The sequence below is a fragment of the Cupressus sempervirens genome, chromosome 4 (assembly GCF_028749045.1).
Source record: "Cupressus sempervirens isolate cs-2001-9-10 chromosome 4, ASM2874904v1, whole genome shotgun sequence".
In the NCBI taxonomy this organism is placed as follows: domain Eukaryota; kingdom Viridiplantae; phylum Streptophyta; class Pinopsida; order Cupressales; family Cupressaceae; genus Cupressus; species Cupressus sempervirens.
The window spans coordinates 157095270-157108591 of NC_143121.1; the positions used below are offsets into that span (position 1 = coordinate 157095270).

Here is a 13322-nt window from a genome sequence, read left to right on the forward strand (position 1 = left end):
TATTATAATCAATTAGGTACAAGCTATTGTAGGAGATTTATATATAATAATTTTAATTTATTATAGAATAGCTATCTTTAAAGGGTGTTTGTAAAGGTGGAACAAGATGAATAAGAGAAATAAAGCTAGTTACAAAGGACCTGCCACTTTGCTGCTTGCACATAATTCTTCACGTTGTCATCGCACACTGAACTAATATTAATTGAGGATACATGCATGTATAATTTTATTCACTTCTTAAACATAACTAGTTAAATCCATGCCAAAGTTAACAAATATTGTAGTTATTATTATGTAGAAGCCCTAGTGGTTACCATTTTGAAGGAGGATGTAAAAATGTTGGATGAGGAGTTCGTAAAGTTGGATCTATTTACAAATTTTGACCTTATCCAGGTATGTCTTTAGATATTGAAAAAGAAGAGAACCCATTATTGTTGAATGGTCTTTAATAATAATATAAATTTATTCAAAGTTTTCAGCATTGAGGTATAGACAATGTTAACCAAAAATTAGGTATTTCAACAGATTATTACACTCGGTGCCTATCATGACAAATATATATACTTACTATATTATAAAATTAGGAAATCAATCCCGTGAGTGATAATATTTATGCTCTTTATTGATCATCTGAAGATTGAGTGGGTTTTAAAATACAATGGATGTTTGAAGAACATAATTGTAGTTTTGGGGATAACTTTCAAGGGCATTTGTCTATCACAGGCTTCCTAGTATTGCACGTTTTCAATGATTATTTAGGTATTTTTCCTTGGATTTATTATCCTCTATATCTTGGAGATTAACTTCATACCGATGTTAAATGTATGAGCATATTATTTTAAATAGCTTAGTGGAAATATGGAATTCCAATGTAACATAGTGAACCTTAGCCAAAAGCATGAAGGAAAAGACCTTCTATAGTTTCCTTTAGATTTAAGACTGAAGAATCCATGTCAATTGCTAAGTGTGCATGATGAATGCAATAGGTAGATTTCATATGTTACCAGAACAAAATTTATTTTGAGGTTGAAAAGAACAAGTGCCACGATTTTTAATGTAGTAAACAACATAGTTATTCATTAAAATGCTTGTCTTGGTTATATTATAATAACTATTTGAGTTTCTTAAAATAACTCAATATATAGACATTTTGAATAATTATAATAGATTATCTTGGAGTGTCTGTGAAGCCTAGACTCTTCTAAATCTATCCTTTAGAATAGTAAATGCCACTGGGTGAACTTAGTTGTTTTACAACTACTCCATACCAATTCCACTTTGTTCTGAATAAAAAATTATAGCAAGAATGAGAATCCACTTGATTGATCACAAAAAATTGAATTTAGTGCACCATGTACATACTAGAAAAAGGAACGCCATTAAGTATTCAATTAAAGATAGAAAACTAGCTAGGAATCTTGCAAACTAAACTTATTCGGAAAAGAAATCTATACCTTTGATTGTCATACTTTTATTTTTATTTTGTAACAATGAATGATGGGGTTCCGACTAGTAAGGGCACTGGTAATTTCACTTTTGGTGTATACATGAAGCTCAATTCTACAAGAGGGGATTGTTAATGGAAGCCACGGTGATGGAACACCATAATCTTAATTCTCCACAAGTATAAGTAGAAATAGTTCTCCTCTGCTCCTCAACATTGTATAAAGGCCTTGGTGCACTCTTGCAGGCTTTAGAGGTGTCATTTGTGTTAATCTAAATATTAGGTAGGAGGTGAAATTTGATTTTGATTTTTTTGTTTATCTAGAAACCACTATTTTGTACTGCTAATAAAATTTGAGCTCCTGCCCCCTCTAAATAATGGATTTGGTTATTCAAAGTTGTGTTTGATGTAGTTATGGGAAAATTTCCCCTTATTTTTTGTTGAGTCATGAGTAAATTTTGACTATTTAGTGTGTCATGTTTTCATAATGATGGAATCACACTAGGATGCTCTCTATGCACAATAACTACAATCATATCAGTGCATCAATATCAACTTATTGTTCATTCCAATAATAAATTAGGCATACTATTTTGAAATTGATATTAAACTTTTGATTGGAAATGTTTTAGCTGAATAAAAATGGAAGTATTATCTCAAGGTAGCAGAAATTTGTAGATGTATTTACCAAATTGCAAGCTTGGAAAGATGCTTAGAATTGTCTCTTTTAGGAAAGTAAATATTGCATAATATACTTTGACAGGTATAAGGTTTCCATGAGGATCCGTAATCTCAAGAAGATAGGAAACATGTAGATGGAGGAAAAAGTGTAAGGATAAGTCAAAATTTTGAGACTATTCGTGCATCCCCATATCATACACCTATATGAGGTTGTTGAAACTCCATCAGATATATTTTCTTTCATGGAAAATGTCAAGTGTGGGGAATCCTTTGATTCTATTATTGAGAAACGTTGAATACAAGAGGATGAGATCTGATGCTTCTTCCAGCAGATTATATCAGGTAATGAATATTGCCACAAAAACATGGTAATCCATTGTGATCTTAAGCTAGGGAACTTGTTCCTAGATTCAAAATGTAATGTTAAGATTATACATTTTGGTCTAAGAAATGCTATGCATGTTGAACAATTTCTTAAGAAAAATTTGTAAGCCCAAATTATGCTGAACCTGAGGTTATCTCAGGTAAACTATATGTGGGGCTTGAGTTGGATGTATGGAGTTATGGAGTTATATACTATGTACTTCTTTATGGTAGTTTACCTTTGATGATGAGAATATTAAAAATCTCTTCAAGAATATTAAGGGTGGAATTTACACACTACCAAGTCATTTGTCATCTCTAGTTTTAGGAAAACTTCCACTATTAGTTTTTTTTTTCCATCTAGATATAGTTCAACAGGCAAAGAAGATTGATGAAGAAATTCTCTAGGAAGTGATAAAAATGAGGTTTGAGTAGACACTCTCGGAACCAAAATTCAGAATGAGGGTACAGTTGCATATTATCTAATGCTAGACAATGGATGTTGTATTTCGAGTGGCTACCTTAGGGTTGAGTTTTAAGACGCAAAGGAAAACATGATACATTTTATAACCAATGATAATCTAGTTTTGATAGTGAGACACAAAATTCCTACTTTTTATTATTAGGGAAGTGCTTCAAGATCCCAATTTCTAGTTGAGAGGAAATGGGCATTAGGGCTTCAGTCAAGAGAACATCCTTGGGAGATAATGATAGATGTTCTCAAAGCACTTCAAGAATTGGATCTTGGATGGAAGAAGATTAGATATTACAATATCAAATATAGGTGGCTTCCATATCGAATTAAAAATATTAATTCCTTTGCAATAACCAAAAAAACCATATTTTTCAAAACATAATAGAAAATGATGGTATGAGTTCTAGATTATTACTAAATGTTGTCAAGTTTGAAGTGCAACTCTACAAGACTAGAGAAGATAAATATCTTCTTCATCTTCACCGGATTCAAGGGCCTCATTCACTCTTTCTTAAATCTGGTGAATCATAATATGAAAGGTTTGTTGTGTATCTCTATTTTAGGCCTTTTTTCCTATAAGATACATAATTACTGGTATTGTTCATGTGAAGTTGGACAGGGTATTATATGAAAATCAATTTTGTGCTAATGTTTCCTAACCTATGAATGACATTTTGTTTCACAATTTTTTTGGGCTTTTTAAATAGTTTTAGAAGTAAAATGCAAATGTAATTAGCTGATTTTAGTACATGTCAGGCCCTTTGAAACTGGATAGAGGTTGTTTTCCTTTCCAGTCGGGAAGATGTAAATTTCATTTGTTTTCTTTTCTTGGCCACCGCTATTGTTTTCACCCGTTGTTCCTTGTGCATTCTAGTTTATGTATATATTGAAGTGACATGCTTAGATTAAGCATCTCGCTGCTTATTTTCCAGGGGATGGGCATGCTTGGCATTCCAGAGAGTACAAGGTCTAGTCATGAAGGAAAGCAACAACAATGCTTTTAAATCTTTTAGTAGGACCAAGTACTCAAACATGTTGTTGGTGTTTTTTTTAAAAAGTACTAAAACTACTAAGCGACAAAAGGCTTAATACCTGGATAACAATACATACACAACCTAAAGACTAGCCAATTCTCATTAACAATTGCATATGCAAAGTACTAGGACCCAACTTCAAACAAAACCACAGATGGTTTTCTGCTATTTTGGCTCTGCAAAACTAGGGCGGGTGTACCCAGGGATGGTTCAAAACTGGAACAACTGTATGAGGATTATTTTTTGTTTCATTTTGATTCTCATTTCAAGATCCTCAAAAATATACATAATTCTTACTAATTTGGTAAACACATCCCATAAACAGATATGGCCAAGAATTCTTCTATAGATCTGCAGATGTTTTCAACAACAATGGCTAACTAAAGCTAAAACATTCCATGCAGACAAGTGCTGGCCAACTTTGAAGATCTATAGGAAATAAAAGTAAAATTTGATTTGATGATGCATTTGAATAACTAGTTATAATATGCTTCTCCTTCAGCTGAAATAACTTGATCAGTGCCTAATCCATTTGGGTTCAGAGTCTATAGCAAATTCTTAGATCTAATTTGTTGCTTTACAACAAATTCTATCAGCAATTCTTATCAGAATTTATCATTCAAAATCCTTTTCAATACCTAAGAAATCTCATCACATTCATCAAAGCCTTTATTGAATCCATTGAATTAACAAAAATGATAAATGGATATACAACCCTACTAGATTGCAATCAATTGCACAAGCTTTTACTCATACAACATCAAGGTAGCTAAGTATTTAAAAGGAGACAAAATTCAGAAAGAACTAATATGGGGACAGTTCATAATTTGTATTCATTTCCTTTGAAAATGGTATATCCTTTACAATAGACTCAGAATGGCCTTCAGAAAAGAAACACAGCTCATTCTACATTCATGTATTCTCAGAGAATTTGACAGAGAAATACATTACAAACTTGCTTTCCAAATTTGGACAAAAAACAAGACTAAGCACAATACTTAGTAAAAACAGAATTCGGACCATTCTTTAGCCTTGGGATCTCACTTAAATAGTGTGAGATGCAACAAGCTTCAGGCTAAAGACAAATGACAGGTGTCCTTCTAAAAGAAAAGGCACTCACCTACAATTCTGTCAAAAAGACAAGAACAAAATAACAGAAAGGTTAATTACAACAAACATTCCTTGGTGGGTCCCTTTCTGTTATGCTTCTTAGTTGTTGAGACAAGAAATATGATATGATCTTATAATCATTCTTCATCTTCAAAGTACATAACCATGGGGTCTAAAAGTGATATATCATCTTCTGTTACCTGCAAACTCACTTTAATCTGGGGATCTTCCATGTCTTCATTACTAATTACAAGGGTAACTGTTACTTTTGCATCTTCTTCCTCATTGTCTCCTGACATCTGTTCAATAAATTGATTTTTCCATTTATTAAAAGCATCGTCATCTGGCCAATCAAAACTTAGAGCTTCTCTTTGTATCTTTATTAAAGAATTTGCACTTTCTTCTAAATCATCAAATTCTTTTCTTATAGCAGTATAAAACAACTCTATTTTTACTAGCTCTTCATTTGTCTTTGCCCAAAACCAATGGCCAGTCTCACTGATGATGTTTATTATTCTTTCATTGAATAACTCATCCATCTCCCTTTTCCATTTTTCCTTTTCCTTTACTGTATCAATAGATTCTAAAGCACAATGAAATAGGGTGAATTTTTCAGCAATATATTTGGAAAAATAGAGTGTTAATCTTCTCTGTAAAGAATCTCTTTTATCATCAAAATTCTCTAGCTTATTTAATAAATCAAAAATCTTCTCAACTTGATGATAAGGCATTTGGATTGCAGATATACATATGATTGTAATATCATTATTTCTCTCCCTCCATTTCTGCGCAAGAAAAGTCAGTCCATCCTTTTCTCTATTCAACTCATCCATGAGGGTTACAATTCTTGTCAACTGATCATAAAAGGTTGATAATTGTATTTTATCCCTCAAATATACCACACCCTGCTTCAATTTTTCTTCCTGTTGATTTCTAAATTCTATCTGCAACTCATGTAATTTGGTTTTTTCTGCTTCAAAGTCCTCTGCAGTATAGAATTGGGGCCTTTCAGGGGTGTCAGGTATTTTAATGATAGGGGTTGATCCAACAAATGACTATGAAGGGTATGCAATTCTAAGTGTACTGGATTCTCCCACCTTCCTTTTCCCAAGTATATTCTCCAATTGAGATACCCTATTTTCCAGCTCAATTCTCTTTTTTACTTCTTGATTGTGGGCATCCACCACTATTTCATACTTACTCTGCAAATCAGTCATTTCCTTTTCTTCTCTTTCTGTAGTGGCCAAGGAAAATTTAGAATAATCCACATTCATGTGGGCTACCTGTACATTTGAAGTATCAGTGACCCTCCTCACAATGATACTCCCTGTTAGTCCTGAATCACCAGGCTGTGATGAAGTATTCCTGGATCCTCTTCTTAGTGACCACATAACAAGGGTAGCTTGATCATTACTGAATGTTGTTCCCAATAATTCCTCTTTATCTAGATCCTATAATCCTAAATTATTTGACATAGAATTAAAAATTAAGGCATCAACAATATCCCAATTGGGTAATAATAAAATATTTGCATTTTCCACCATATGTATACCCTTGTCATGGGTTATATTCTGGAACTCTTGTATCATTTGGGTATGTGCAAGATCATGGTGTACCAAACTATGGCCTTAAGTGGCAGTGAAAAATCAACAAATCAGGTTTATGTCAACTTGACACATAATTTTGAAGTGGTTATGGACTTTATATCAAAAAGTTGTAAGAAAATAATTTGTAGAAAATTGAATGTAGTTTCTAAACTACTAGGCCTTATCAGGAGAAAAAAATAATTGATTGGTCAAAAGTTTGAATTTTAATGCAGTACTAAGAAAATTTAAGGGCGAAAATAAAAAGTAGGTGTATGTCTGACCACCTTAATCAAAATCAAATCATAATATTTTTTAATATAATTATAGATATGAAAACTAGACTCATGCCCGGATGTGACGCATATTTTTTGATATTTTTATTCCAAATAAATAATTAAATATGAATTTTCTACCAAAACTTTTTTGGATTACAAAAAGTCCCGTGTTTGACCACCCTAACTAATAGAAAATTTGATCAAATTTTTCATTTTTTGTTTTTTTCTTATACTAAGCGAAGTATAGAATGTGACGCAACTTTTAGATTTAAAAAATGTTATACCGTTTGAAAGTTATAGCTATTTTTCATTCAGTATGTCAATCAACACTTTACAATAATCTTCATTGATAATTAACTAATAAATACATATCGAACTCAGAATTTGACAGAAATTATATTGATGGAATCTAGAGAGTGATATTAAAAAACCCATTTCGTTTCATTCAATTTCAATCAAAATAACATTGTTAGACGGCTACCCAAAGTTTGAGTATCACTAAAACTCTCTATAAACACGTCTTTGGGGTTGACCGGGCAGGCTTGGTAAATACCAAGCCTGATCGGATATCCGATTTGACATTGGATATCCGATATGGCTCGGTAGTCAAATTCCAAAAATCTTCAAATTTTGGAGGGAAATTCGATTTAAACGTTCTAGTTTTTTATTTTTAAATTATTTCACTTATATTAATATGTAAAGGCATATTTTAATATATTATATATATATATAATAACGTAATGTAAACACACAAGATATAATCTAGTAATATATAATAATATCTTATGTTAATCTTATTACAATCTATAAATATAATATATATTATTATTATTTTTACTAAATATAATAACGTAATTTATATATATATAAAATACGTATTATATATTATTATATTAATATGTATGTTATTAATATATACAATAACGTAATATTTTCATTAAATGTAATATACATATTATATATTATTATATTAATATGTATAATAATATAATATTTATATAACAACGTAATATTTTTATTAAATATAATATATATTAAAAATATTATTATATTAATATGTATGTTATTAATATATTTATATAATAATGTAATATTTTCATTAAATATAATAATGTAATATGTATATGTGTATATATATATATTATTATATTTATATTTATATTATTAATATATATATGTATATTATTAATATATAAGAGTCAAACGGGGTCATAGGGTGACCTATAACCCTCTTTGACCCATTAAACGACGATATATGTCTCTATGGGTCATAGGACCCCTAGGGACATATGTCGTCTTTTAATGGGTCAAAGGGGGTCCTTTTGACCCATTAAATGATGACATATGTCCCTAAGACCCCCAGGGACATAGCCGAATCGTTCATATCGGTCAAAGGGGGTCATAGGGTGACCTATGACCCCTTTTGACCCATTAAACGACGACATATGTCTCTAGGGGTCCTAGGACACCTAGGGACATATTCGAATGGGTATTATGGGTCAAAGGGGGTCATAGGTCACCCATTAAACGATGAATTATGTCCCTAGGGGTCCTAAGACCCCTAGGGACATAGTCGAATCGTTCATATGGGTCAAAGGGGGTCATAGGGTGACCTATGACCCCCTTTGACCCATTAAATGATGACATATGTCCCTAGGGGTCCTAGGACCCCCAGGGACATAGTCAAATCATTCATATGGGTCAAAGGGGGTCATAGGGTGACCTATGACCCCCTTTGACCCATTAAACGATGACATATGTCCCTAGGGGTCCTAGGACCTCTAGGGACATATTCGAATGGGTAATATGGGTCAAAGGGGGTCATAGGGTGACCTATGACCCTCTTTGACCCATTAAACGACGACATATGTCCCTAGGGGTCCTAAGACCCCTAGGGACATATTTCAATCGTTCATATGGGTCAAAGGGGGTCATAGGGTGACCTATGACCCTCTTTGGCCCATTAAACGACGATATATGTCTCTAGGGGTCCTAGGACCCCTAGGGACATATTCGAATAGGTAATATGGGTCAAAAGGGGTCATAGGGTGACCTATGACCCTCTCTGACTCATTAAACAACGACATATTTCTCTAAGGGTCCTAGGACCGCTAGGGACATATTCGAATTGTTCATATGGGTCAAAGGGGGTCATAGGGTGACCTATGACCCCCTTTGACCCATTAAACGAAGACATATGTCCCTAGGGGTCCTAGGACCCCTAGGGACATATTCGAATGGGTAAGATGGGTCAAATGGGGTCATAGGGTAACCTATGACCCTATTTGACCCATTAAATGACGACATATGTTCCTAGGGGTCCTCAGACACCTAGGGACATATTCGAATCGTTCATATGGGTCAAAGAGGGTCATAGGGTGACCTATGACCCTCTTTGACCCATTAAACGACGACATATGTCCCTAGGGGTCCTCGGACCCCTAGGGACATATTCGAATCGTTCATATGGGTCAAAGGGGGTCAAAGGGTGACCTATGACCCTCTTTGACCCATTAAACAACGACATATGTCCCTAGGGGTCCTAGGACCCCTAGGGACATATTCGAATTGTACATATGGGTCAAAGGGGGTCATAGGTCATCTTGACCCATTAAACGACGATATATGTCTCTAGGGGTCCTAGGACCCCTAGGGACATATTCGAATGGGTAATATGGGTCAAAGGGGGTCACAGGGTGACCTATGACCCTCTTTGACCCATTAAACGATGACATATCTCCTTGGACCCCAAGAGACATATTTGAATGGGTAATATGGGTCAAAGGGGGTCATAGGGTGACCTATGACCCTCCTTGACCCATTAAACGACGACATATGTCCCTATGGGTCCTAGGACCCTAGGGACATTCAAATTGTTCATATGGGTCAAAGGGGGTCATAGGGTGACCTATGACCCCCTTTGACACATTAAACGACGACATATGTCCCTAGGGGTCCTAGGATCCCTAAGGACATATTTGAAAGGGTAATATGGGTCAAATGGGGTCATAGGTTACCCCTATGACCCTCTTTGACCCATTAAACGATGACATATGTCTCTAGAGGTCCTAAAACCCCTAGGGACATATTCGAATCCTTCATATGGGTCAAAGGGGGTCATAGGTCACCCTATGACCCTCTTGACCCATTAAACGACGATATATGTCTCTAGGGGTCCTAGGACCCCTAGGGACATATTCGAATGGGTAATATGGGTCAAAGGGGGTCATAGGGTGACCTATGACCCTCTTTGACCCATTAAACAATGACATATGTCCCTAGGGGTCCTCAGACCCCAAGGGACATATTCGAATGGGTAATATGGGTCAAAGGGGGTCATAGGGTGACCTATGACCCTCTTTGACCCATTAAACGATGACATATGTCCCTAGGGGTCCTAGGACCCTAGGGACATATTCAAATCGTTCATATGGGTCAAAGGGGGTCATAGGGTGACCTATGACCCCCTTTGACTCATTAAACGACGACATATGTCCCTAGGGGTCCTATGACCCCTAGGGACATATTTGAATCGTTCATATGAGTCAAAGGGGGTCGTAGGGTGACCTATGACCCCCTTTGACCCATTAAACGATGACATATGTCCCTAGGGGTCCTAGGACCCCTAGGGACATATTCGAATGGGTAATATGGGTCAAATGGGGTCATAGGGTAACCTATGACCCTCTTTGACCTATTAAATGATGACATATGTCTCTAGGGGTCCTAGGACCCCTAGGGACATATTCGAATCGTTCATATGGGTCAAAGGGGGTCATATGGTGACCTATGACCCTCTTGACCCATTAAACGACGATATATGTCTGTAGGGGTCCTAGGACCCCTAGGGACATATTCGAATGGGTAATATGGGTCAAAGGGGGTCATAGGGTGACCTATGACGCTCTTTAACCTATTAAACGATGACATATGTCCCTAGGGGTCCTAGGACCCCTATGGACATATTCGAATGGGTAATATGGGTCAAAGGGGGTCATAGGGTGACCTATGACCCTCTTTGACCCATTAAACAAAGACATATGTCCCGAGGGGTCCTAGGACCCTAGGGACATATTTGAATGGTTCATATGGGTGAAAGGGGGTCATAGGGTGACTTATGACCCCCTTTGACCCATTAAACAATGACATATGTCCCTAGGGATCCTAGGACCCCTAGGGACATATTTGAATCGTTCATATGAGTCAAAGGGGGTCATAGGGTGACCTATGACCCCCGTTGACCCATTAAACGATGACATATGTCCCTAGGGGTCCTAGGACCCCTAGGGACATATTCGAATGGGTAATATGGGTCAAATGGGGTCATAGGGTAACCTATGACCCTCTTTGACCCATTAAACGATGACATATGTCTCTAGGGGTCCTAGGACCCCTAGGGACATATTCGAATTGTTCATATCGGTGAAAGGGGGTCATAGGGTGACCTATGACCCTGTTGACCCATTAAACGATGATATATGTCTCTAGGGGCCCTTGGACCCCTAGGAACATATTCGAATGGGTAATATGGGTCAAAGGGGGTCATAGGGTGACCTATGACCCTCTTTGACCCATTAAACGATGACATATGTCCCTAAGGGTGCTAGGACCCCTAGGGACATATTCGAATGGGTAATATGGGTCAAATGGGGTCATAGGGTAACCTATGACCCTCTTTGACCCATTAAACGATGACATATGTCTCTAGGGGTCCTAGGACCCCTAGAGACATATTCGAATCGTTCATATTGGTCAAAGGGGGTCAGAGGGTGACCTATGACCCTCTTGACGCATTAAACGATGATATATGTCTCTAGGGATCCTAGGACCCCTAGGGACATATTCGAATGGGTAATATGGGTCAAAAGGGGTCATAGGGTGACCTATGACCCTCTTTGACCCATTAAATGACGACATATGTCCCTAGGGGTCCTCAGACCCCAAGGGACATATTCGAATGGGTAATATAGGTCAAATGGGGTCATAGGGTGACCTATGACCCTCTTTGACCCATTAAATGATGACATATGTCCCTAGGGGTCCTAGGACCTTAGGGACATATTCCAATCGTTCATATGGGTCAAAGGGGGTCATAGGGTGACCTATGACCCCCTTTGACCCATTAAATGACAACATATGTCCCTAGGGGTCCTAGGACCCCTAAGGACATATTTGAATTGTTCATATGAGTCAAAGGGGGTCATAGGGTGACCTATGACCCCCTTTGATGCATTAAACAACGACATATGTCCCTAGGGGTCCTATGACCCCTAGGGACATATTCGAATGGGTAATATGGGTCAAATGGGGTCATAGGGTAACCTATGACCCTCTTTGACCCTTTAAATGATGACATATGTCTCTAGGGGTCCTAGGACCCCTAGGGACATATTTGAATCGTACATATGGGTCAAAGGGGGTCATAGGGTGACCTATGAACCTCTTTGACCCATTAAACGATGATATATGTCTCTAGGGGTCCTAGGACCCCTAGGGACATATTCGAATGGGTAATATGGGTCAAAGGGGGTCATAGGGTGACCTATGACCCTCTCTGATCCATTAAACGACAAGATATGTCGCTAGGGGTCCTAGGACCCCTAGGGACATATTCGAATGGATAATATGGGTCAAAGGGGGTCATAGGGTGACCTATGACCCCTTTGACCCATTAAACGACGACATATGTCTCTAGGGGTCCTAGGACCCCTAGGGACATATTCGAATGGGTATTATGGGTCAAAGGGGGTTATAGGGTGACCTATGACCCTCTTTGACCCCATTAAACGACGACATATGTCCCTAGGGGTCCTCGGACCCCAAGGGACATATTCGAATGGGTAATATGGGTCAAATGGGGTCATAGGGTGACCTATGAGCCTCTTTGACCCATTAAACGACGACATATGTCCCTAGGGGTCCTAGGACCCTAGGGACATATTCCAATCGTTCATATGGGTCAAAGGGGGTCATAGGGTGACCTATGACCCCCTTTGACCCATTAAACGACAACATATGTCCCTAGGGGTCCTAGGACCCCTAGGGACATATTTGAATCGTTCATATGAGTCAAAGGGGGTCATAGCATTAAATGATGACATATGTTCCTAGGGGTCATAGGACCCCTAGGGACATATTCGAATGGGTAATATGGGTCAAATGGGGTCATAAGGTAACCTATGACCCTCTTTGACCCTTTAAATGACGACATATGTCTCTAGGGGTCCTAGGACCCGTAGGGACATATTTGAATCGTACATATGGGTCAAAGGGGATCATAGGGTGACCTATGACCCTCTTGACCCATTAAATGACGATATATGTCTTTAGGGGTCCTAGGACCCCTAGGGACAT

The 13322-nt window shown here is 37.2% G+C and overlaps 1 pseudogene; it reads left to right on the plus strand.

The window, feature by feature from the left end:
• Positions 1 to 2122: 2122 nt before the first annotated feature.
• LOC149560452 (SNF1-related protein kinase catalytic subunit alpha KIN10 pseudogene) lies at positions 2123 to 3494 on the plus strand (annotated as a pseudogene).
• Positions 3495 to 13322: the final 9828 nt, after the last annotated feature.